This window comes from Gorilla gorilla, chromosome 5, assembly GCF_029281585.2.
Source record: "Gorilla gorilla gorilla isolate KB3781 chromosome 5, NHGRI_mGorGor1-v2.1_pri, whole genome shotgun sequence".
NCBI lineage: Eukaryota > Metazoa > Chordata > Mammalia > Primates > Hominidae > Gorilla > Gorilla gorilla.
The window spans coordinates 45,301,460-45,327,164 of NC_073229.2; the positions used below are offsets into that span (position 1 = coordinate 45,301,460).

Sequence of the window (25,705 nt, forward strand, 5' to 3'; positions counted from 1 at the left end):
GTGGTGAAACCTCGTCTCTACTAAAAATACAAAAATTAGCCAGGTGCGGTGGTGGGTGCCTGTAATCCCAGCTACTCAGGAGGCTGAGGAGGCTGAGGCAGGAGAATCGCTTGAACCCTGGAGGTGGAGGTTGCAGTGAGCCGAGGTCGCGCCGCTGCACTCTAGCCTGGGCGACAGAGCAAGATTCCGTCAAAAAAATAAAAAATTTAAGAAGATTTGCTTCCAACCACATAAGGGGAGGAGGTGGTTTATAGATTAATAAAATCGCCACGAGTTGGTATTTCTTTTCTTTCATCTTGTTTTCTTTCTTTCTTTCTTTCTTTTTTTTTTGAGGCGCAGTTTCGCTCTTGTTGCCCAGGCTGGAGTGCAATGGCGCTATCTCGGCTAATCACAACCTCTGCCTCCTGGGTTCAAGCGATTCTCCTGCCTCAGCCTCCCTAGTAGCTGGGATTGCAGGCGCCCGCCACCACGCCCAACTAGTTTTTTGTATTTTTAGTACAGACGAGGTTTTACTATGTTGGCCAGGTTGGTTTCGAACTCCTGACCTTGTGATCCGCCCGTCTCGGCCTCCCAAAGTGTTGGGATTACAGGCGTGAGCCACCGCGCCCGGCCGAGTTAGTAATTCTTGAAGGTGTGTCAGGTACATTGGATGCACTGTACTATTCTGTCGACCTTTGTATATATACTTTAAAGGTTTTTCCACACAATTTCTCTGGGAAACCTGAACCTTTCTTCCCCGTGTGTTTAGAAGGGAAGGTGAGGAGAGTCAAAGGCACATGGAGCATTAACAGTTGGAATAAACGACAGAGACACGGAAACCTCCGAGGTTTCCAGAGCGGACCCGGAAATGACGCCAGGGGATGCAAACCCTTCTGCCCCTTTTTGCGATCCCTGAAGCTTACTGTTAGTGGTCGAGTTTTTCTGGAAGTGGGCTTCCGCGATCGCGGGGACCAACGCCCTGAGCTCTTGTGCCCAAAGGGGATCGCCAGGTTTTTTGATGCGGATCGAAAGGGACTGGCCCCGGAGCCTACAACCTGACGCAGGTGGGACTTGGGGAAATGTCGAGAAACCTAGGTCTGGGACTTGAATTGGCTTCCAGGGCAAACATTCTTGTTCAGAAGAAACACACTGCAAAAATCGGGAGGTGACGGGCAGATGAAGTGTCGGCGCTTCGCCTCGGGACTCCAGTGCAACCTACGGGGCTTTTGGAAAGGAGGAAGTCGATGACTCTGCAAGGACTCCTCTGACCCAGGAGCAGATGGCGCTCGTCTGGGCACTCCCCAGGAGAAAAGGTGCATCGGGAAGCAGCCTGGCTTGTGGATGGTAATAAGTCACTGTTGATGGGTTGGGTGCAGGGAGGGATTTAAGTTCTTGAGCGACAGATGCTAGGGAGTTTACCTGCTCTGGATAACAGTATCTTGTGGAGGATAGTCACCTGGAAAACAGAAATGGCGTGCCTGTGTTGAATACACTGTTTGATGATTCCGGGCATCAGGTGAATAGGAAATGTGTAAGGTTATGGATGAGTGCGTGCTCATCGGACAGTAGCAGTGCATCTTAACAGTCGGCCTCTCAGTCCTCCTCTTCCTTAGAATCACCTATAGAGCTTTAAAATTTCCTGGATAATGTTAACGTGCAGCCAGCGATGATGACCATTGGGCTACAGTCAAATCCAAGGGGTGCATCTCATCCTTTGTTCTGATGGACAGAAACCATTATTCTGACATCGTGCCTGTTGGAGACATTGTACCTTAACTAGCATTTAATTCATGTGTACTGGATTCGCTGAATGAAACTTACCAGCAGGGTACTGAATCTTGAATAATACAACGAACGAGTAGAATAAGATAGTTCTCATTTTATCCTTATCTAATCTAAGAAATCTAGCAATATTTCTCTGTTTAAGAAGTTTTTTTTCTTCAACAAAAAACAAAATCCATGTAAGAGGACTTTCTGACACTGCTGGGGGCTCATAGAATTCTAGTGTCTAGTGTCTTTTCTGTCAGTTAATGTTACTGACAGTGGTGTTCAGTGGTGCTCCTTTTTTGAGATGGTGTCTAGCTCTGTCACTCAGGCTGGAGTGAAGTGGTGCCAGCTTGGCTCACTGCATCCTCTGCTTCCCGGGTTCAAGCGATTCTCCTGCCTCAGCCTCCCAAGTAGTTAGGATTTCAGGTGTTTGCCACCACGCCCAGCTACTTAGTAGAGCCGAGGTTTCACCATGTTGGCCAGGCTGGTCTCGAACTCCAGACCTCAAGTGATCCACACATCTCGGCCTCCCATAGTGCTGGGATTACAGTTGTGATGATCTTAAAACCTCTAACGATTTGGAAATATTCCTCCAGTGATCTTTGTTCTGTCGCAGTGATTGTAATAACATTTATTGAGGAGTTATATGCCCAGTACTATTAAATAGGTTTACGAATTTTGTTATTTAATCCTCACAACTCTGTTAGAGAGATTGGATATTTTTATATCCATTTAACCACAGTAAAGCTGAGGCTTAGAGGGTTTAACCTGGTAATAAGTCCAACATCCCACAACTAGTAAGTGACAGAACCAAGGATTTTCATTCATGTCTGTATAACATAAAAGCCTGTGTTTACTTTTTTTTTTTTTTTTTTTTGAGATGAAGTCTCACTCTTGTCTCCCAATCTGGAGTACAATGGCACGATCTTGGCTCACTGTAACCTCTGCCTCCCAGGTTCAAGCGATTCTCCTGCCTCAGCCTCCTGATTAACTGGGATTACAGATGTGTACCACCACGCCCAGCTAATTTTTTGTATTTTAAGTAGAGACGGGGTTTCACCATGTTGGCCATACTGGTCTCGAACTCTTGACCTCAGGTGATCCATCTACCTCGGCCTTCCAAAGTGCTGGGATTATAGGTGTGAGCTACCGTGCCCAGCCATGTGTTTTTTACTTTTAAGTCAATGGGGCTCTTCAGATTACAAGATCTGTGACCCCCCCACAACCATTCCATGAACTATTGGTTCAGCATATAAGAGGATCCGTTTTCTGCCATTTCCTGCATGATGCCTCTAGCAAGCATTGCAATCACAAAGACCTGGGTTTTTGAAATTATTACAAAGAAAAGGAAAGCTTCAGTGGTATGTTGATTAAAGGAATGTCTAGAAAAGGGGAATGGGATATGAGAACCAGGTTACACCAAATTGACAGTTTATGAAAAAATAGTAACCAAGAATATGATGCTAATTTTGACTAATTGGTTTTGAATAGACATGGCTTTATTCATTGAAGACAAGCATCTCCATATTTGTGGAGTTTATTCTAGAGGAAAATACAGTTTCTCAGGTGATGGTATTGTGGAGAAAAAGAAATCAGAGAAGGGCAATATGGAGTAGGGTAGAGTGAGGAATGGGTGTTGAGTTTTAAACAGGATGAATTCGGAAGACTTTACCATTATTTAAGCAAAGACTAAGGAATGAGGAGTGAATCACGAGGATTCCAGAGAAGGAACATTCTAGGAAGGAAATATGCCTTGTTTTGGAAGCCATGAAGAGCTCTGTACTGTTGACTAGAGATTTGTATTTTGGGTCTGTGACAAATACACCAGGATGATCAGAATCTAGCCAGGAAGGGGTAGAGTTCATGAGAGGAAGGAAGTTGACATTGGCTGGTAAAAACAGACTCTTAAAAGAAACCTCTTTCAGGCGGTGGCTCACGCCTGCAATCCCAGCACTTTGGGAGGCCAAGGTGGGGGCGGATCATGAGGTCAGGAGTTCGAGACCATCCTGGTTAACATGGTGAAACCCCGTCTCTACTAAAAACATAAAAATTAGCCAGGCATGGTGGCCTGTACCTGTAATCCCAGGTACTCAGGAGGCTGAGTCAGGAGAATCACTTGAACCCGGGAGGCGGAGGTTGCAGTGAGCCGAGATCGCGCCACTGCACTCCAGCCTGGGTGACAGAGTGATACCCTGTCTCAGAAAAAAAAAAAATAAGAAAATAAGAAACCTCTTTCAAAATAGGCTTTTGCCGGGCGCGGTGGCCCACGCCTGTAATCCCAGCACTTTGGGAGGCCGAGGCGGGCGGATCACGAGGTCAGGAGATCGAGACCATCCTGGCTAACACATGATCCGCCCCCCCTTGGCCTCCCAAAGTGCTGTCTCTATTAAAAATACAAAAAATTAGCCGGGCGTGGTGGCGGGCGCCTTTAGTCCCAGCTACTCAGGAGGCTGAGGCAGGAGAATGTTGTGAACCCGGGAGATGGAGCTTGCAGTGAGCCGAGATCGCGCCACTGCACTCCAGCCTGGGTGACAGAGCGAGACTCCGTCTCAAAAAAAAAAAAAAAAAAAAAAATGGCTTTTAAAAGAATATTTTTACTGACATTGAAAGTAATCTTGTATGTATGTGCTTATGGTAGAGGGAAGAAGAGAAAAGCTAGTGAAAGGAGAAGAAAGCTGACTTCCTGGAATCTGCTGCAAAAAAAAGAATGATAGAATAATTTTTTTTTTTTTTTTTTTTTTTTTGAGAGGTTTTCTGGCTGTGTCACTCAGGCTGGAGGGCAGTGGTGCAGTCTCGGCTCACTGCAACCTCTGTCTCCAGAGATCAAGCGATTCTCCTGCCTCAGCCTCCTGAGTAGCTGGGATTACAGGCGTGCACCACTGGGCCCAGCTAATTTTTGTATTTTCAGTAGAGACTGGGTTTCGCCATGTTGGCCAGGCTGGTCTTGAACTCCTGACCTCAGGTGATCTGCCCACCTTGGCGTCCCAAAGTGCTGGGATTGCAGATGTGAGCCACCACACCCGGCTATTTTCACTCTTATTTATTTGTTAGGTGGCATACTTTCCAACTTTTTTCACTTAACACTGTATCTTAAGAGATTTCTATATTAATATACAGTGTCTTCATTTGTATATGGATATACCATAATATGTTTAAGCCATTTCCTGGTGATGAACACTTGGGCTTTACTCATTTCCTGGTGATAGACACTAGGTTGTTTCTAATCTTTCACCATCACAAACAATGCAGTGAATAACTGTGTGTATGTATCATATATACATACACATATATATACACACACAATTATATATGTACAGTTAACTATATATATAGCTTTATATATAAATATATACACACATAATTATATATATATATACAGTAAACATATAACTGAAGAAATATATTTCTCGTTCATTCCCTGTATATAACACTATTACACAGAAAAATTTTGTTTTATTAAATAGCTAATGTCTGTTTTTTCCTAAAGTGTCACATTTCTTTAGGTCAGATGAACATAGATTAACAATCACATTTTAGCTGGGTGCCATGGTTTACACTTGTAATCCCAACGCTGGAAGGCCAAGGCAGGTGGATTATTTGAGCTCAGAAGTTTGATACCAGCCTGGGCAACGTGGCGAAACCCTGTCTCTACAAAAAAATTTAAAAATTAGCTGGGCGGCCGGGCGCGGTGGCTCATGCCTGTAATCCCAGCACTTTGGGAGGCCGAGGCGGGCGGACCACGATGTCAGGAGTTCGACACCAGTCTGGCCAATATAGCGAAACCCCATCTCTACTAAAAATACAAAAGATTAGGCGGGCGTGGTGGCGGGCGCCTGTAATCCCAGCTACTTGGGGGGCTGAGGCAGGAGAACTGCTTGAACCCCGGAGGCAGAGGTTGCAGTGAGCCGAGATCACGCCATTGCACTCCAACCTGGACGACAGTGCGAGACTCCGTCTCGAAAAAAAAAAATTAGCCGGGCGTGGTGGTGTGTGCCTGTAGTCTCAGCTACCCAGGAGGCTGAAGTGGGAGGATTGCTAGAGCCCAGGAGGTTGAGGCTGCAGTGTGCTGTGACTGCAACAGAGCCTAGACGGGGTGACAGGGCAAGACCCTGTCTCAGAAAAGAAAAATTTTTTTTTGTATTGTATGATGAGCTAACATATTGTAAACATATCCACTCTTCCATTCATGTTTAAATTTATATTGGTCCTGCCACCTTGTTGAGCATTTTGCCTTTACTCTGCTTTGTATCGGGTGGTGGATTTGGATGGTGCTTATATATTGAGAGAAGGTTTATTTGCAGCTGAATTGTGCAGAACTGACTTTTATGGGAGTTGGCCTGGGTGAGCAGAACTAGCACTAGGTTATTCCTGATAACTTCTTTCTCTTTTTATAGACCTGCTTTGCTCAGAAAGGGAGATCAGGAGACCAGGTGATGCTGTAGCAAATGTCAGAGTCGAGTCCTAGGTAATATCCCACCTTTCCAGGATCTGCCTGCTTCATGGCAGCTGCCCCAATCTCCTTCACTTGGGCTACACCCTGCCTAGCACACCACTAGTCACATGCATCTACTCAGGAATTGCAAGACCCTTCTATAGATGAATGAGATGTTTCTTGCCCAGCAGACTTTTCTCTTAACCACCACTTTACACTTACCCTTCTTTCCATTTCTCTTCAGCCTTATTTAAACAACCATAACCGTCTTTTTATGAATCTTCTCTTACTTCTGTTGTTTTTTTCTATTTTGAGACGGAGTCTCGCTGTGTCACCCAGGCTGGAGTGCAGTGTTGGGATCTCAGCTCACTACAACCTCTGCCTCCTGGATTTAAGTGATTCTCCTGCCTCAACCTCCCGAGTAGCTGGGACTATAGGCGCATGCCACCACACTCAGCTAATTTTTGTATTTTTAGTAGAGATGGAGTTTGGCCATGTTGGCCAGGCTGGTCGTTCCTTGCATGCATTTTTGTGCATGTGTGGCCTTCTCTTTAGAAAAGCAGCATCATGGGGTACGTTTTAAGAATATGGGATAGGTCAGGCTTGGTGGCTTATGCCTTTAATTCCAGCACTTTGGGGGAGGCTGAGGTGGGAGGATCATTTGAAGACAGGAGTTGGAGACCAGCCTGGGCAACAAAGCAAGAACACCCACCCCATCCCTCTTTCCCTCAATTACAAAAAATAAAAAAAAATTAGTGGATGTGATGGCTTGCACCTATAGTCCTAGATACTCCAGAGGCTGAGGTGGAAGGTTGCTTGAGCCCAGGAGTTCGAGGTTACAGTGAGCTATGATTGTGCCACTGTGCTCCAGCTGGAGTGACAGAGCAAGACTCTGTCTCTTCAAAAAAAAAAAAAAAAAAAAAAAGAACGTGGGGTGTTTGAGGATGTGGTTGTGAACTGGGTTCCGGTAGAGTCAGGGCTTGCTCAAGACTTACCTTTTTCGGAATGAGATTTAAATATGGACCTTTTTAAAACAATTGTAATAAAATACACATAACATTTAGCATCTTAATCATTTTTTTGTTTGTTTGTTTGTTTTTTTGAGATGGAGTCTCGCTGTGTCACCAGGCTGGAGTGCAGTGGCACGATCTCTGCCTCCTGGGTTCAAGCGATTCTCCTGCCTCAGCCTCCCATGTAGCTGGGATTACAGGCACATGCCACCACGCCCAGCGAATTTTTTTTTGTATTTTTAGTAGAGACGAGGTTTCACCATGTTGGCCAGGATGGTCTCGATCTCTTGACCTCGGGGTCCGCCCGCCTCGGCCTCCCAAAGTGCAGGGATTACAGGTGTGAGCCACTGCTCCCAGCCTATCTTAACTGTTTTTAAGTGTTCTGTTCAGTAGTGTTAGGTACATTCACATTGTTGTGCGACCATCACTACCATCTAGCTGCAAAACCCTTTGCATCTTATAAAACTGAAACTCTGTACCTATTAAGAAATAACTCCCCATTCCCCTCTCCCTTCAGCCTCTGGACATCACCATTCTGCTTTTTGTGTCTATGAATTTGACTATTCTAGGTACCTCAAATAAATGGAATCATACAGTATTTGCCTTTTTGTGACTGGCTTGTTTCACTTAGCATAGTGCTCTCAAGCTTCATTCATGTTGTAGCATGTCAATTTCCTTACTTTTTAGAGTTGAATAATATTTCACTATATGTATATACCACATTTTGTTTATCCATTCATCTGTCAATAGTCGCTTGGGTTGCTTTCACCTTTTGGCTATTGTGAGTAATGCTGCTATGAACATGGGGTTTATAAATATCTCTTTGAGATCCTGCCTTCAATTCTTTTTTTTTTTTTTTTTTTTTTTGAGACAGAGTCTCGCTCTGTCGCCCAGGCTGGAGTGCAGTGGCGCGATCTGGGCTCACTACAAGCTCCGCCTCCCAGGTTCATGCCATTCTCCTGCCTCACCCTCCTGGGTAGCTGGGACTACAGGTGCCCGCCACCACGCCCGGCTCATTTTTTGTATTTTTAGTAGAGACGAGGTTTCACCGTGTTAGCCAGGATGGTCTCGATCTCCTGACTTCATGATCCGTCGCCTCGGCCTCCCAAAGTGCTGGGATTACAGGCGTGAGCCACCGTGCCTGGCCTACATGCCTTCAATTCTTTAGAGTATACCCAGAAAAGGAATTACTGGGTTATATGGTAATTCTATTTTTCATTTTTTGAGGAATTGCCATACTGTTTTCCATAGAAGCTATATTATTTTGCATTCTCACCAACAGTGCACAAGGATTCCAATTTCTTTTCATCCTTGCCAACATTTGTTATTTTCTGCTTGGGGGTTTTTTTTTTTAAAGGTAGGTGACCTAGTGGGTGTGAAGTGGTATTCTTTGTGGTTTTTATTTACATTTCCCTAGTGATTAGTGATGTTGTGTATCTCTTTGCATTTGCATATCTTTGGAGAAATGCCTATTCAAGTTTTTTGTCTAGTTTTTAATTGGATTATGTTTTTTTGTTAAGCTATAAATCTTTTATTTTTAAAATGAAGACACTTCTCTGGATCTGCTAATCTTTGTAGGGATAGTAGATAAAAGGAAAGATGTATTCAAAATTAATTCTTGAACTACTCAATGCTTCTGGGGTTTTTTGGGTATGTGTGTAAATAAGGTAATACTTAAAAAAAAATGAATTGTTTTCTAGGTGGACAAGGTGGAGGAGAGAGTATTCCTTGGCAGCAGTATTATGAACAAATGCAGGGCTGAGAAACAGCATGGTGGCCTTGACTAAGTTTATGGACAGCAGGTAAGTCTGGAGAGAAAATTTACAGGACATGTGGGGGGCTTGGACATGCATCTCCTAGCCCAATGCTGTCCAATAGAACTTTATCCTGTATCTGTGTTGTCCAGCACAGTAATCGCTATCTACATGTGGCTATTAAACTCTTGAGGCTGGGCATGGTGGCTCACACCTGTAATCCCAGCACTTTTGGAGGCCGAGGCAGGCATATCCCTTGACCTCAGGAGTTTGAGACTAGCTTGGACAAAATGATGAAACCCTGTCTTCACAAAAAATACAAAAAAATTATCAGGCATGGTGGCATGCCCCTGTAGTCCCAGCTACTTGGGAGGCTGAGGTGAGAGGATCGCTTGAGCCTGGGAGGTCTAGGCATCAGTGAGCTGTATTTGCACCACTGCACTCCAGTCTGGGTGACAGAAAGAGACCCTGCCTCAAAAAAAAAAAAAAAAAAAAAAAAAACCACTTGAAATGTGGCTGGTACTAATGAATTTTTACTGAATTTTAGTGGCTACTGTATTAGACAATACAACTCAACTCTAGGCAGTGGTTTCTTAATAGGCAGGTAGTATAACCAGATTATGTCTTAGGTTATAGTTATAATATGGAGAATGCATTGAACAGGGACAAGACCAAAAACAGTAAAATCAGTCAAAAGACTCTTGGAATAATCTAGGTAGGTGTGTGTAAATTTTGGCCCCCCTTTAGTTATCAGTCCTTAATTCTACTCTGATTTCTTCCAGTTAGGATGTTTATTTGATTAGTACCATAAAGACCAAGTAACAATGATTAAGCAAGATAGAAAATTTTCTTTGTCATATAAATGTGCTGTTGAAGGGCAAACCAGAGACTTCTAGAAGCTCTTCTCCACAAAGTTCTCCAGGGGTCTATGTTCTTCTAGCTGCTTTTGGACCTCCTGAAGATTGCCTTGTTCACATGGGTGAAACAGAATCACAGCCTGCAGGAAGGGGAAAGAAAATATTGTGACTTAGAAGCTTCCTTTTAAGCAACGACAGAATGAAAGTTGCATATAACACTTTGGCTCACATTCTATGTTAAGCTAAAACTTGGGAGATTCTGACATCAAAGATGCCACGTATTTAGGAAAGCGTTTATAAGCATAAAGAGTGGGAAATTTTTCAGCTACAGCTCAGCCTTTCTTGTACATCAGTGTCCTCGCATGGGGAAAGAAGAGAGTAGTGCTTGAACGGGAGGAGTGAAAGAAAACTTGTACAACATCAGAGAATCCCTGCTGTACTAGTTTATTAATGCTGCCGTAACAAAATATCACAACTGAGCGACTTAAACAACAAAAGTGTGTTTGTCTCACAGTTCTGGAGGCTAGAAATCCAAAATCAAGGTTTCAGTAGAGTTGATTCCTTCTGAGGGCAATGAGGGAAAGATCTGTTCCAGCTTCTCTGCTTGGCTTGTAGATAGCCATTCTTTCCTATGTCCCTTCACCTTGTATTCTCTCTTTGTATGTCTGTATCCAAATTTTCCCTTTTTAAAAGGACACCGGCCATATTAGGATGGGTTAAGTCACATTCTAATGACCTACTTTCAGTTGACCTCACTGTAACTCTCTAAAGGCACTGTCTCCAAATAAGGGTCACATTCTGAGGTATCAAGTTTTAGGACTTCAACGTATGAATTTTGGTGGAACACAGTTCAACCCATGATATCTGCTAGTAAGGGAGCTTGCAAATATGACTAATTTCTAACCAGTTTCTAACATCCCATTTGACAGCAGGGAATTCCATATTTAAGGAAACCATTCATATTAACATTTAGCATGGTTTTATGGCCGCCCAAAATCAATTTGTCACACTTCTCTTTTTTGATGTTTAAAGAGCAGAGACACCAGAAGCTGAGACTCTGAACTTGATCAGTGTATTTTCAAATTTCAGGAATTCTTCTCATCAGAGAGCCTAACTTGGAAATGACCATTTACCTTTTCCAAATTTTCTTAACCCATAAAGAGGTTAAGGCCAACATAAGGGAGCTAATACATCCGCTGATTGAAAGTCAGATTATCTCAACTGCAAAAAAAAGTTGCGGCTTGAGTTAGATATTAAAAAAATAAAAATGATTCACTGTGAAAAGTGGTACAAAACTATGTTAAACATAACATTGTTGGGACAAAGCAAAAATTAATTTTATTGAAAGACTGACTTTTTAAAGTTTTTTAGCTTGTCATTTTATTTCTTTTTTGTTGTTGTTTCTTTGAGATAGTGTCTCGGTCTGTCCCGCAGGCTGGAGTGCAGTGGCACGATCTTGGCTTACTGCAACTTCCACCTCCTGGGTTCAAGTGATTCTTGTACCTCAGCCTCCCAAGGAGCTGGGATTACAGACATGCATCACCACACCCTGCTACATTTTTTTTTTTTTTTGTATGTATTTTTAGTAGAGATGGAGTTTTACCATGTTGCCCAGGCTGGTCTCGAACTCCTGGGCTCAAGCGATCCTCCCGCCTCGGCCTCCCAAAGTGCTGGGATTACAGGCTTGAGCCACTGCGCCCAGCCTAGCTCGTTATTTTAAAAAGTATTCCCCATTTCTTGTAAATCGCTTGTTCTCTGCACAGTGGAACATTCTCTTGGCTGATTTGTAAATGGGAAGGCTCTTTCTACCAAACTCAGACTCATTACTGTCAGGAGTAGCAAACGTTAACTTTCTAAATGCATTTTACCCAGAATGTAAACCTATGTGCTATTCTTAAATAGATTTAAACTTTCTCAATTCTAACATTTTAATAATTGTAGAACTCATTTCCAACCTGTTTTATACACTGTTCAGCTGATACTTCACAATTAGTACTTTTGATCTAAGTGTTTTCAGGGTGAGATTCCAGATGATCCCAGTAGTTTTGTTGATAAGTCTTCCGTCTTCCCATTAAGTGAAAGTCATATGTTGAAGAATGCAAATCCTTCAGTGTTTAGGTTTTACTCCTGAATTAGTCAGTCTTTCAGACACCCTAGAAATAAATCCAGTTACTGCCTCTCATCTTTAAAAACCCTTCTGGTTTCTTCAGTCAGAGAACACAAATCTCCAAGTATTATTGCCAGGCTGAAATTCAGGACACAGCAACTTATTTCGGATGTTAATGTTCCTTGCTCCCCAACTTTATGCAAATGACAAAGGACGAAAATATACAAGGACATGCTTTGGGAGTCCAAGGTGGGAGGATCGCTTGAGCCCAGGAGTTCAAGACCAGCCTGGTCAACATAGTGAAACCTCATCTCTACAAAAAAAATTGAACTTAGCTATCTATATTGGCACATGCCTGTAGTCCCAGCTACTCAGGTTACTGAGGTGGGAGATTGGCTTGAGCCTAGGAATTTGAGGCTGTAGTGAGCCATTATGGTGCGATTGCACTCCAGCCTGGGTGACAGAGGAAGACTCTGTCTCACAAAAAAAAAAAAAAGTATATTATCTATTTGGGAAATCACATTAAAAACCTACACACACCAGGCCGGGCACGGTGGCTCATGCATGTAATCCCAGCACTTTGGGAGGCCAAGGCGGGCAGATCACGAGGTCAGGAGATCGAGACCATCCCGGCTAACACCGTGAAACCCCGTCTCTACTAAAAATACAAAAAATTAGCCGCGCGTGGTGGTGAGCGCCTGTAGTCCCAGCTACTCGGGAGACTGACGCAGGAGAATGGCGTGAACCCGGGAGGTGGAGCTTGCAGTGAGCCGAGATCGCGCCACTGCACTCCAGCCTGGGCGACAGAGCGAGACTCCGTCTCAAAAAAAAAAAAAAAAAAAAAAAAAAAAAAAAAAAAAAAACACACACACCAAAGAATATATTTTAGGACAAATTATAGACAAGTATATAATAGTATAAGCAGCATTTACAATGAATGAATTCAGTATCTTTTTTTAGAAAAAAGGAAAGGATACAGCAATTAAGAGAGTTCCATGCCCTCAGGTTTTATTATTTAATGTGATGGCAGACAGAGGGGATGAAAAGGAGCAGACATCCTTTTTGTGAAAACATTTAGGCCCTCGAGTCAAGAAACTAGGGCTTGAAAGCCCTTGTTTTTGGACTCTAAGGATCTCATGAAAGCTGTGGACTGACTCTTCAGAAAAATACACATACACTTGATATTTTGCACGAGTTTCTTGGTGTTCATGGGTACCCTTCAGGCAAGTGAAATATATTATCTGTCTCAAACTGCATTCTCCTTTGATTTCCTCCACCACAGTGGCTGGAGAACTAAAAATTCTTTCTTTTTCTGATTTCTTTGTAGTTGGGGTAACATGTGACCTGGATCTGATCATTGTGATTCAAGTCAGCGTCACTGTGGGGGTTTCGGGAAACATTTTTTGAAAGTGAGCAACTTGGCTGGAACACTCCATCAATTCTTTGCCCTGTGCATTTTTGCCCTTCTTTCTGCCTCTCAGGAATGCAGACAGAATTCCTGGAGGAACAGCAGCTATCATACATCCGTGATGATGAAAGCCATGGGACAAAGGCAATTGAGCAAGAAGACAGGAGCTGGGGACATTCTTGACAGTAGTGCCACCTCTGGATGATTTACCTTGGGACCTCTTATTAAATGAGACAGGACTTCTTCCTGTTTAATCCACTGGAGTGGAATTTTCTGTTACAGTGAATACAGTCCTAATTGATGATATTGGCTAATACATATTAGCACCTGCTATGTCCCAGTACAGTTTAAGCATTTTATCTACTAATGTTTTAATTTTTCTCAGTGACCTTATGAGATAGGCCAAAGGTTCTCAGAGTGTGGTTCCTGGACCAGCAACATCAGCATCACCTGGAAACTTGTTAGAAATACAAATTTTAGGGCCTGGCCCTAGACCCACTGAATCAGAAACTCTAGGGGTGAGGACCTAGCAGTCTGTTTAAAAAGCCCTCCATGCTATTATGATGAATGCCAAAGTTGGACAGCTACTGAGATATGGTATTGTTATTATCCTCATTTTACAGATAAGGAAACAGCTGAATTTATGTCACTTGCCCAATGTCACACAACTAGCAAGACTGACTCCTTGAAGCTCATCACATGTAAGAACTGCTTTAGAGCAGTGGTCTTCAAACTTTGAAAGCATATCCTGTTGAAAAATTATGTATCCACTTCTACATTTTTAAGCTGACATCTAAAAATTTCACATCATAAGTTTAAACAGTTGTAAAAAAATGTAATTTCCGGTATATTGTGAATTATGACATTTTAAAATGTATTCCATCACTGCTCTAAATGTATTCAGTGGTTTCTAAATACCATAGTGATTTAAATCTATCATCAAATTAAAAAAAAAAGCTTTTTTTAACATTAGATATTTTACATCTTTTTCTCTCTTTTTTTTTTTTTTTTTTTTTGAGACAGACTCTCACTGTGTCGCCCAGGCTGGAGTGCAGTGGCACAATCTTGGCTCATTGCAACTTCCACTTCCCAGGTTCAAGTGATTCTCCTGCCTCAGCTTCCCGAGTAGCTGGGATTACAGGCGTATGCCACCATGCCCAGTTAACTTTTGTATTTTTAGTAGAGACGGGGTTTCATCATGTTGGCTAGGCTGGTCTTGAACTCCTGACCTCAAGTGATCTGCCCACCTTGGCCTTCCAAAGTACTGGGACTACAGGCATGAGAAACCAAGCCCGGCCATCTTTCTCTTTTTTACTTGAACTCAGTCTTTTTATTCTTCCTCCGTTCCTCTCTCTCTCTCTCTTTTTTTTTTTTTGTTTTTGAGACAGTCTCACTATGTCACCCAGGCTGGAGTGCAGTGGCGCAATCTCGGCTCACTGCAGCCTCCACCTCCCAGATTCAAGCGATTCTCCTGCCTCAGCCTCCTGAGTAGTTGGGACTACAGGTGCGTGCCACCATGCCCGGCTAATTTTTTTGTATTTTTAGTAGAGATGGGGTTTCACCATGTTGGCCAGGATGGTCTCGATCTCCTGACCTCGTGATCTGCCTGCCTTGGCCTCCCAAAGTGCTGGGATCACAGGCATGAACCACCGCTCCTGGCCTCTTTCTTTCTTTTCTATTCTTTTCCATCTGCCCTCCCCAAACATCTCCCTCCCTACCTCCCTCCCTCCCTACTTTCCTTCCTTCCTTCCTTCCTCTCTTTCTCTTTCTCTATTTTTCTTTTTTTCCTTCTTTTTTGAGACCATCTCACTCTGTTGCCCAGGATGGAATGCAGTGGCACAATCTTAGCTCGCTACAACCTCTGCCTCCCTGGTTCAAGCAATTCTCCTGCCTCAGCCTCCCAAGTAGCTGGGACCACAGGCAGATGCCACCACACCCAGCTAAAGTTTCTTTTTTTTTTATTTTTCATAGAGACAAGGGATCTCATTATGTTGCCCAAACTGGTCGTGAACTCCTGGGCTCAAGCGCTCTGCCTGCCTCGGCCTCCCAAAGTGTAGGGATTACAGGCGTGAGCCACTGGGCACGTTGGGACTAATATTTTCTAATTCACGTTTCCATGGCAGAATATTCCTCACTGCTAGAATGAGACCAGAGGTCAAAATCAGCTCTATGTCTGTTTGTCATTCTTATGGATATGAGAAATTGTGTTCACACAAGTAGATAGGAATGAAAGGAATTTTGAAATAGAAATGCAGTTCTAATTTTTCTAACTTCCATATTACATGCCAAAAATCACATAATAATCTATCGTAAGATTCTCTAGTCCTCTCTCATCTGGTGATCTTCTTTTCCACGCTTTCTTTGCAACCCCCTCATGTGGCCAACATTTAGAGTAATGTTTTCCAACTTCTTTTTCTTCAGCTCACAGTAATAAATACATTTTACATCTTGACTCCTGAATGTATATGAATTTACAATGGAAGGTTTTATAATTCACTCCTTTCCCTTGCTACTTATAAGTAAAAGTAAAAAGTTAGTATTAAATATGCATTTAATCATATTTAAATAGTCGTGCATTGTTTAATGACAGGGATACATTCTGAGAAATGTGTTGTTAGGTGATTTCATCCTTGTGCAGACTCACAGAGTGCACTTATACAAACCTAGATCGTACAGCCTACTACACACCTAGGCTGTTTGCTATAACCTATTGCTCCTAGGCTATAAACCTGTGCAGCATGTTACTGTACTGAGTATTGTAGGCAATTGTAACACAATGATAATATTTGTATACCTAAACATATCGAAACATAGAAAAGGCACAGTAAAAATACAATATAAAAGATTTTTTTAAATGGTACACCTGGCTGGGTGCAGTGGCTCACACCTGTAATACTAACACTTTGGGAGGCCAAGGCAGGTAGATCACTTGAGGTCAGGAGTTTGAAACCAGCCTGGCCAACATGGTGAAACTCCGTCTTTACTAAAATACAAAAAAATTAGCCAGTATGGTGGCGGGCACCTGTAATCCCAGATACTTGGGAGATTGAGGCAGTAGAATCACTTGAACCTGGGAAGCGGAGGTTGCAGTGAGCCAAGATCATGCCACTGCACTCCAGCCTGGACAATAGAGCAAAACTCCATCTCCAAACAAAAAAAAGCATACTTGTATAGGAAACTTACGGAGCTTGCAGGACTGGAAGTTGCTCTGGGTGAGTCAGTGAGTGGTGAATGAATGTGAAGGCCTAGGACAATACTGTACACTACTGTAGACTTTATAAACACTACATTTAGGCTACACTAAATTTGTAACAAATATTTTTCTTCAATTGTAAATTAACCTTAGCTTACTATAACTTTTACTTTACAAACTTTTAAATTATTTATTTATTTTATTTTAATTAATTTATTTTTTTGAGATGGAGTCTTGCTCTGTCTCCCAGGCTAGAGTGCAGTGGCGCGATCTCAGCTCACTGAAACCTCTGCCTCCCGGGTTCAAGTGATTCTCCTGCCTCCGCCACGTGAGTAGCTGGGATTACAAGCGTGTACCACCATGCTCAGACAAATAAAACTGGAAAGATAGACTGAGGCTAGAATAAGGAAGGGCTTGGATGTTACCCCAAGGATTATATTTAGAGGTAATCAAAAGGAGTTAAGGGAGTTTCAAGCTGGGGAAGGGCCTGATAAACTTATTTGGGGGAGGTGCTGTTAATCTGGAGTCTAGAATGGTGGGGATAATAATTAGGGTCAGTTAAAAGACAATATAACAGAACTTAAGGCATGACACATTATGGGCATGCAGTAAGCATTTGTTAAATGAATAAGGAGTTAAACTATAGAGAGGATATTGGGGCTTGAATGGAAGACTTAAGAGAGTTTTAGAAACGAGGGATCATTAGGAATTGTCTTTGAAGGGCGAGAAGTAAATATGGAGAATTTAAAGAAACTCCTCCCTTTTTCCCCACTTACTTCTTAGGCGATGCCTCTTCATGGGTGGTGGATGAAGAAACTGAACAGGGCCATGATCCTTATCTGTAATTTCCCGGCTACCACACTGCTTTGGTGGTCTTCCCTCGTCTCTTCCTGGGTAGAAACAGAACTACCTGGAGATCCCAGTGTTCTTGTCAGTGCACTTTTCATGGACTGCAGTGGTAAGACGATGTGTTGGATGCCCAAACACAAACCAAGTAAGTCCTGGATTTAAAAAGGAAGGGCTAAATGTCATTACTAACCTGAGCCTCAGTGCTCCCTCCCGTCATTTCCCTCACAACTACTTCTTCCTGCTGACATCCACCAAACTTTACTATGTGACCTTTAGAACTGGGGGACTCTGAAACCAGAGAGAGCCCTGAAAAGAACTTATACCTCTCTCTCTCTCTCTTTAGCCTACTTCATACTGGGTGGAATTTTTATGATTAGCGCCCTTCTCCTCTCATTCTGCTTGAACTTTTTGTTGCTGACCTTCCCTCAGTTATTCCCTGAGACCCAGAAACAGTATATTTTCTGTGCATCCATCTGCATTGTCACAGGTAAAGAGAGGCAGGAATAAATTCCGAATGTCTTGGCCTTGGGGTGAGGGTGGAAGAGCCTTAATTAGCCTCTTAAAAAATTTTCAGGAGGGTACAAGGGAAAAGGAGAAGCTAGGAGAAAAAATGGTCTGAAAGGAGGGAGAAGAAGAATGAGGGGAGATGATGAAATAATTTGGTTCCCTGATCATAATACTACAGTTAAATCTTTAAGTATTGATAAGCTAATTAGCAGATTCATCTCTCCCTTCTTTTTTGGGGTTGACAGGTACTTTTGTGTTCTTCTCCTTACTTATGCACTATACACAAATTTTGAAAGTGAGTCAGGGACCTGACCCAACAAAAGTCACTTATAAGTTTCCTTACTTCATAAATTCATTCAGCTATGCTCTATTTCTGCTATCTGGTGAGTGATCATTGGATTCTGTGAGGCCGAAGAGGGAGAGTTAACCTCCCAGGAAGTGGATAAAGCTAATTTCTGGGCTGGGCGCGGTGGCTCATGCCTGTAATCCCAGCACTTTGGGAGGCCAAGGCAGGCGGATCACGAGGTCAGGAGATCCAGACCATCCTGGCTAACACAGCGAAACCCCGTCTCTACTAAAAATACAAAAAATTAGCCGGGCGTGGTGGCGGGCACCTGTAGTCCCAGCTACTTGGGAGGCTGAGGCAGGAGAATGGCGTGAACCTGGGAGGCGGAGCTTGCAGTGAGCCGAGATTGTGCCACTGCACTCCAGCCTGGGCGACCGAGCAAGACTCCGTCTCAAAAAAAAAAAAAAGCTTATTTCTTTGGTCTTTCTTTTCTTTTTCTGTAAAGGTCTCATATATGTGGAAGCTATAGCAACACCCAGTTACGTAATCTACCCCTTTTTGTCTTTGATTTCTGATCATGAATGCTCATTCATCACTTTTTTGTTTTGTTTTGTTTTGTGACAGAGTGTCTCTTCATTGCCCAAGCTGGGGTGCAGTGGCACTGTCTCAGCTGACTGCAACCTTTGCCTCCTGGGTTCAAGCGATTCTCCTGCCTCAGCCTCCCGAGTAGCCGGGATTACAGGCAGCGCCAACAAGCCTGGCTAATTTTTTTTGTATTTTTAGTAGAGATGAATTTTCGGCATGTTAGCCAGGCTGGTCTTGAACTCCTGACCTCAGGTGATCTGCCCACCTCGGCCTCCCAGAGTGTTGGGATTACAGGCGTGAGCCACCATGTCCAGTCATACATAACTTCTTATTGTTCAGTGACCTATTTTAAAAAATATATCCTTCTCGAAAAAAAAAAAAAGACCAAAAAAAAATCCTTTCTTGATTTTTTTCCCTGCACTTCACTTTTACCACCTAAACACCAGAAGAGGGATTGGGAAGCAATCCCTGTGCACCAAACATACCTTGAAAAAGGGATAGAATCCAGAGTATGGGAAAGAATTGTTTCCTTTTCTTGACAACAGAATAAGTCTGAAGACATTCTGTCAGACCAACTGCATGATGTGTGAGGCCCAGTGCAAAATGAAAATACAGAGTCTCTTGTTCAAAAATTATTAACAATCTCCAGATGGTGATAGCAGAGCATTGAACCAAGTGTGGGGCTCTTCTGGGTGCAGGGCCATTTGCAACTGTAGAAGTTAACATGTCCATGAAGCTAGTCTGGACATCTTTAGAGTGATGATAAAAATTTACATGAGTAACTCACACTTTAGTGCCTGGACTCTTAAGCTATTTGAAAATTAGCAGTTGTCATCATTGAGTCATCAGTAGAATTACTGTTTTCTAGGAGCCCTCTGCCTTCGCAATTCCCGGTGCTGTGGAGCTGTCAGAGTTTTAACATCTCAACCAAGCCACATGGATACTATTTCCTCAGAAAAGACAAAATTGATCCAAGCAGAAGAGTGAACTTACCGAAGAGGACTCTCTACCCATAACTGGGGATGCCTCAGCCACTCACACTTACTCCAAGATTAGTGTCACTGATTGTGGAAAGAGTTGACTTCTTCCCCTGGTCTTGCTCATTTTTCTAGAGCCCAGGACAATAAATGTGTTTTATGGCAGAGAAAAGTGAAGACGGGTGGAATTGTGTGTGTTGAGAGAGAAGCAGATAGGCAATCTTATGCTTTGGCTCCTAGATTATGGAGGTGCCTCTTTTCTATCATCTCCATAAATCCTACCCTTACTGCGCTTCCTATTCTGCAGGGGTATTTTGTTGTCCGTAAGAGAACTCCTCCTCTATCTGTAAAGTTTAGGTTTTGATAAAAAATCCTTTTCCCTCCAGAAGCGTCTACTAAAAATACAAAAAAATTAGCCGGGTGTGGTGGCATGCACCTGTAGTCCCAGTTACTCAGGAGACTGAGGCAGGAGAATCGCTTGAAACTGGGAGGCGGAGGTCGCAGTGAGCCGAGATCACGCCACCACACTCCAGCCTGGGTGAGAGTGATACTCCATCTCAAAAAACAAATGAACAATAAAAAAACAAACAAAAAAGAAATAAATGTCTAGGGCTAGGTGCCATGGCTCATGCCTATAATCCCAGCACTTAGGGAGACATAGGTGGGCAGATAACTTGAGGTCGGGATTTCGAGACCAGCTGGACAACATGTCAAAACCCTGTCTCTATTACAAATACAAAAATTAGCCAGGTTTGGTGGCCCACACCCATTGGGAGGCTAAGGCATGAAAGTCATTTGAACCTGTGGAACCTGGGAGGTGGAGGTTGCAGGGAGCCAAGATCATGCCACTGCAGGTGAGCCTGGATGACAGAGCAAGACTCTGTCTCAAAAAAAAAAAAAAAGAGAGAGAGAAAGAAATAAGTGTCTAGAATATTTTAAAGGCTATGGAAATAAAGCAGGAATATTTTCATGAAAGGCAGCTTATAGCGGATGAGGATGGTTTTCTCTTTAGGGTAAAGGAACTAATATTTATTAAGCACTTACTATTTATCAGGCAGTATGTGACATACAATGTATGTGGGAGTGTGTGTGTGTCTTTCCTCACAATTATTTTATAGAGTAGGGGTTAGTACAATGAAGATGTTGTAGCTTAGAGAGAGGAAGTGGCAAAACCAGAATTGGAAAACAAGACTGTTGGGCTCCAAGGTCCATGCACTTTTCCCCTTTAAAGGTCTTAGGTAAAGAGTAGACCCATTTGGATAGGCCCAAACTAACAGTCTATCTCCAGAGTCTTTGTCCTAAATTCTTTACCCCACTGCCTTCTGAGAGGAAGTTCATCTTTTTACCAGGGAGTAGCCACCTTCAGAAGAATTCTCCTGTCTATATAACCAAATTAATAGAATCCTGGTAAATCAACTGGAATGTTAACTGTTCTGATTTTCAACTGTTTTTACCTTCATCATTAATACTGAATATGGACTGTAGGTTGGATAACTGCTGTTCAAGGTAAGGAACTCTGAGCAGCAGCCTTGAGCTACCAAGGCATTAAATAGGATTTTTGCTTAAAAATCCTATATTTTGCTTAAAAATATTAAAAATATGACTGAGTATATGTATATATTCCCCCCCACATTCCAAAGATAAACACTGTTAAGCATGTTAAGCACATTTTACTGTATATATATGGGTGGCATATGTGTGTGTGTGTGTATACATATATACACATACACTTCTAGACATTTATATACATGTGTTGTGTGTATATGTTGTGTATGTTTTTAAAAAGGGATTGTCTTTGGCTGGGCACAGTGGCTCATGCCTGTAATCCCAGCACTCTGGGAGGCTGAGGCAGGAGGATTCCTTGAGCTCAGGTTTCAAGAGCAGCCTGGCCAACATGGCAAAACCCCATCTCTACTAAAAATACAAAAATTTAAAAAAAGAAATTTATCTGGATGTGGTGGCGCCGCCTGTAATCTCAGCTACTTGGGAGGCTGAGGCAGGAGAATCGCTTGAAGGTGGGAGGCAGAGGTTGCAGTAAGCTGAGATTGCTCCACTGCATTCCAGCCTGGGTGACAGAGTGAGACCCCATCTCAAAAAAAAAGTTGGGGCAGGGGGGGAATTGCTATCCTATTAAAAATTTTTGATCTTTTTTTTAAAAAACTTAATGCTATTTCTTGAACACCTTTACTTAAAGAAAATAGATAGCTAAATATTGCAGTATGAAGAAAAAGGTCAATAAATATTTGTTGAATTAATGTAACATTTCCTTTGATCACCAGCTGCTTCTAATTCCCTACTTCAGGTATTGTTGAATACTACATTGCTTTAGGCAAAAAGTGTTTCATTTCTCATTGGATCAAAAACTATTAAGGATGTCATTTTCTCTTCTTCCTTTGAGTTCCAATAAATCTACATTTTTTCTTGTTCCCTTGTTTAGAGGTGCAATGGAAAAGAAGTTTGCAGATTGTACTCCTGCCTGGTTGGATAAACTCATTTGAAAATAAGCTGTTTTGTGCAGATGCAAATTTAAACATGCTATTTGTAACTAATCACTGATAAAATAGAGATTTCCAAAATATATTGAGAAAAAGAGCTGCAGAATAATTAGTAAATATTTTACCTTTTATGTAAAAAGTTAGGTAAAATAAGACTGTGTTCATATTTGCAAGTTTCATAAAATCAGGAAGAATGCATTTAAAAATTAAGTAAGCCAGGAGGGATGGCTCATGCCAGTAATCCTTGCACTTTTGGTGACTGAGGTGGGAGGATCACTTGAGCCCAGGAGTTTAAGGCCAGCCTGTGCAACATAGATCTCATCTCTACAAAAAAATTAAAAAAATAGCTAGATGTGGTGGCATATACCTATAGTTCCAGCTACTCAGGAGGCTGAGATGGGAGGATCACTTGAGCCTAGGAGGCTGAACCTGCAGTGAGTCATGATTGCACCACTGCATTCTAGCTTGGGTGACACAGTGAGACCCTGTCTCAAAATAAACAAAACAAAACAAAAAAGAGAAGAAAAACTATGGTAGAAGTGGTAGGGGGAATTGAGGGAATGGGGGAAAGGAGAGGCCAAAGACTTTTTCTATGCCTTTTAATACTTTCTCATTTTTGAACCATCTGAATATATATGAATTGGGCAAAAAAAATTTAAGCAAAAAATATTGCATCTGTTTCTTTCATTGTAACTATGCTAAGTTTGGTGAAAATTGTTCTTTATTTTTAAATTTTGTTTTCTCTTACACTAAACTATTGTGATGGTTAATTTTATGTGTTAATTATACTGGGCCATGATATGCCCAGATATTTGGTCAATCAATATTCTGGGTGTTCTGTTAGTGTATTTTTGGATGAGTTTGACTTATTAATATTATTGTTAATATTATTTTTTAGACAGGGTCTCTCTCTCTGTCACCCAGGCTGGAGTGCAGTGGTACAATCTTGGCTCACTGCAGCCTCGACCTCCTGGGCTCAAGTGATCTTCTCACCTCAGCCTCCTGAGTAGCTGGGACTACAGGCATGTGCTACCACACCTGGCCAATTTTTCTATTTTTTGTAGAGACAGGGTTTCACCATGTTGCCCAAGCAGGTCTTGAACTCCTGGTCTCAAGCAATCCCTCTACCTCTACTTTCCAAAGTGCTGGAATTACAGGTGTAAGCCACCATGCCTGGCTGAGTTTAACATTTTTAAATTTAAATTTAAATTTTTATTTTTATTTTTTTGAGATGGAGTTTCACTCTTGTCGCCCTGGCTGGAGTACAATGGTGCAATCTCGGCTCACCACAACATCTGCCTCCGGGTTCAAGCGATTCTCCTGCCTCAGCCTCCCAAGTAGCTGGGATTACAGGCACCTGCCACCATGCCCAGTTAATTTTTGTATTTTTAGTGGAGATTGGGTTTCACCATGTTGGCTAGGCTGGTCTCGAACTCCTGACCTCAGGTGATCCACCTGCCTCAGCCTCCCAAAGTGTTGGGATTACAAACATAAGCCACCACGCCCGGCCTTAAATTTTTATTTATATTTTGAGGGGGTCTCATTGTGTTGCCCAGACTGGAGTGCAATGGCACGATCATGGCTCACTGCAATCTCCACCTCCTAAGCTTGATTCTCCTGCCTCTGCCTCCTGAGTAGCTGGAACCACAGGTCTGCACCACCATACCAGGCTAATTTTTTGTATTTTTGGTAGAGAAGGGGTTTCACCATAGTGCTCAGGCTGGTCTCTAACTTGTGAGCTCAAGTGATCCGCCCACCTCGGCCTCCCAAAGTGCTGAGATTACAGGTGTGACCCATGGCACCTAGCCGAGTTTAACTCTTAAATAAATAAACTGTGCCAGGCATGGTGGCTTGTACCTGTAATCCCAGCAATTCAGGACATGGAGGTGGGAGAATTGCTTGAACCCAGGAGTTTGAGACCAGCATGGACAACATAGTGAGACCTTGTCTCTAAAAATATAAAATTTTAATTAAAAAAAAAACTGAATAAAGCAAATTACCCTCCCCAATGTGGGTGGGCCTCATCCCGTCAGTTGCAAGCCTGACTAGAACAAAAGCCTGGCCTCCCAGGAAGAAGAGGGAATTCCTCCTGCCCGACTGTTTTTTAGCTGGGACATTGGTTTTATTTCTGCCTTTGAACTCAACCTGAAACACTGGCCGTTCCTGGATTTTGAGCCTGCTGGCCTTCAAACTGGATCTATACCACTGGCTCTCCTGGGTCTCCAGCTTCCTGACTGCAGATCTTGGGATTTGTTGGTCTCATAAATATTATATATGTATATGTAAAATATTGATTCTGTTTCTCTTTAAAAAGAAAAGACACCTGGCCAGGCACGGTGGCTCACACCTGTAATCCCAGCACTTTGGGAGGCTGAGGCGGGTGCATCACCTGAGGTCGGGAGTTTGAGACCAGACTGACCAACATGGGAAAACCCTGTCTCTACTAAAAATACAAAATTAGCCGAGTATGGTGGCACACACCTGTAATCCCAGCAACTGGAGAGGCTGAGGCAGGAGAATGGCTTGAACCTGGGAGGTGGAGCTTACAGTGAGCCACCGAGAAAGCGTCATTGCACTCCAGCCTGGGCAACAAGAGCAAATCTCCATCTCAAAGAAAAGACAAGACAAGACACCTTTGAGGTCCTCTTCTGTTCCTCTGCACCAGAAAGCTTGGGAGAGTGGGGACATATTTTTCCCCCATTGCTGCATTCCTAGTAACTACATGTGTGCTGCAAAAAAAAAAAAAAATAGTTTAAGGGATGAATTGGTAGCTATTGTTATATGTAAATGTGAAATTAATATCTACAAATACATATCTGTATTTATAAATTGTACTTACGTAGAGAAACAAAAAAATAAAAATAATTGTAATTACATACTTAGGGAATATATGCTTCTATTAATCTAAAATTTAATTATTAGCTTCTTTTTTTTTTTTTTTTTGAGACAGACTTTCGCTGTTGTTGCCCAGGCTGGAATGCAATGGCACGATTTCAGCTTACCACAACCTCCGCCTCCCAGGTTCAAGCGATTCTCCTGCCTCAGCCTCCTGAGTAGCTGGGATTACAGGCATGCGCCACCACGCCCAGCTAATTTTGTATTTTTAGTAGAGACGGGGTTTCTCCATTTTGGTCAGGCTGGTCTCGAACTCCTGACCTCGGGTGATCCACCCGCCTTGGCCTCCCAAAGTGCTGGGAATACAGGCGTGAGACACTGCGCCCCACCCAATTATGAGCTTCTAGGTATCCATTGAGGAAGTATTTGAGGGTAGCTCAGAGAGTCAGTTTCAGGACCCCAAGAAAGGGACAGAGAAAGCAAGGTTCTTAGATGGAGAGTGGCTCTTAGAGGCACTTGACACCCTATCCTATACAACCCAATTTTCTGCTGTAACATTTCCGTCTTAGCATTCTGTTATTTGCTTTAACAAACAACCAAATAGAAATCTACTAGTTTTAGGCTGGGTGCGGTGGCTTACGCCTGTAATCCCAGCACTTTGGGA

The 25,705-nt window shown here is 42.7% G+C and overlaps 1 long non-coding RNA gene across 3 annotated transcripts; it reads left to right on the forward strand.

Annotated features, from left to right (window-relative positions):
* The first annotated feature begins 851 nt into the window (after window positions 1-851).
* Window positions 852-25,086, forward strand: LOC101145796 (uncharacterized). Of its 3 annotated transcripts, none has more exons than XR_010134216.1 (6): window positions 852-1,323; window positions 8,889-8,990; window positions 13,938-14,015; window positions 16,758-16,835; window positions 17,291-17,843; window positions 19,603-25,086. It is a non-coding gene; the product is annotated as an uncharacterized lncRNA (long non-coding RNA). The 3 variants fall into 3 exon arrangements; XR_008680670.2 differs by having other exon boundaries at window positions 1,151-1,323; window positions 17,291-17,501; XR_010134217.1 differs by lacking the exon at window positions 852-1,323 and adding an exon at window positions 6,029-6,211.
* Window positions 25,087-25,705: the final 619 nt, after the last annotated feature.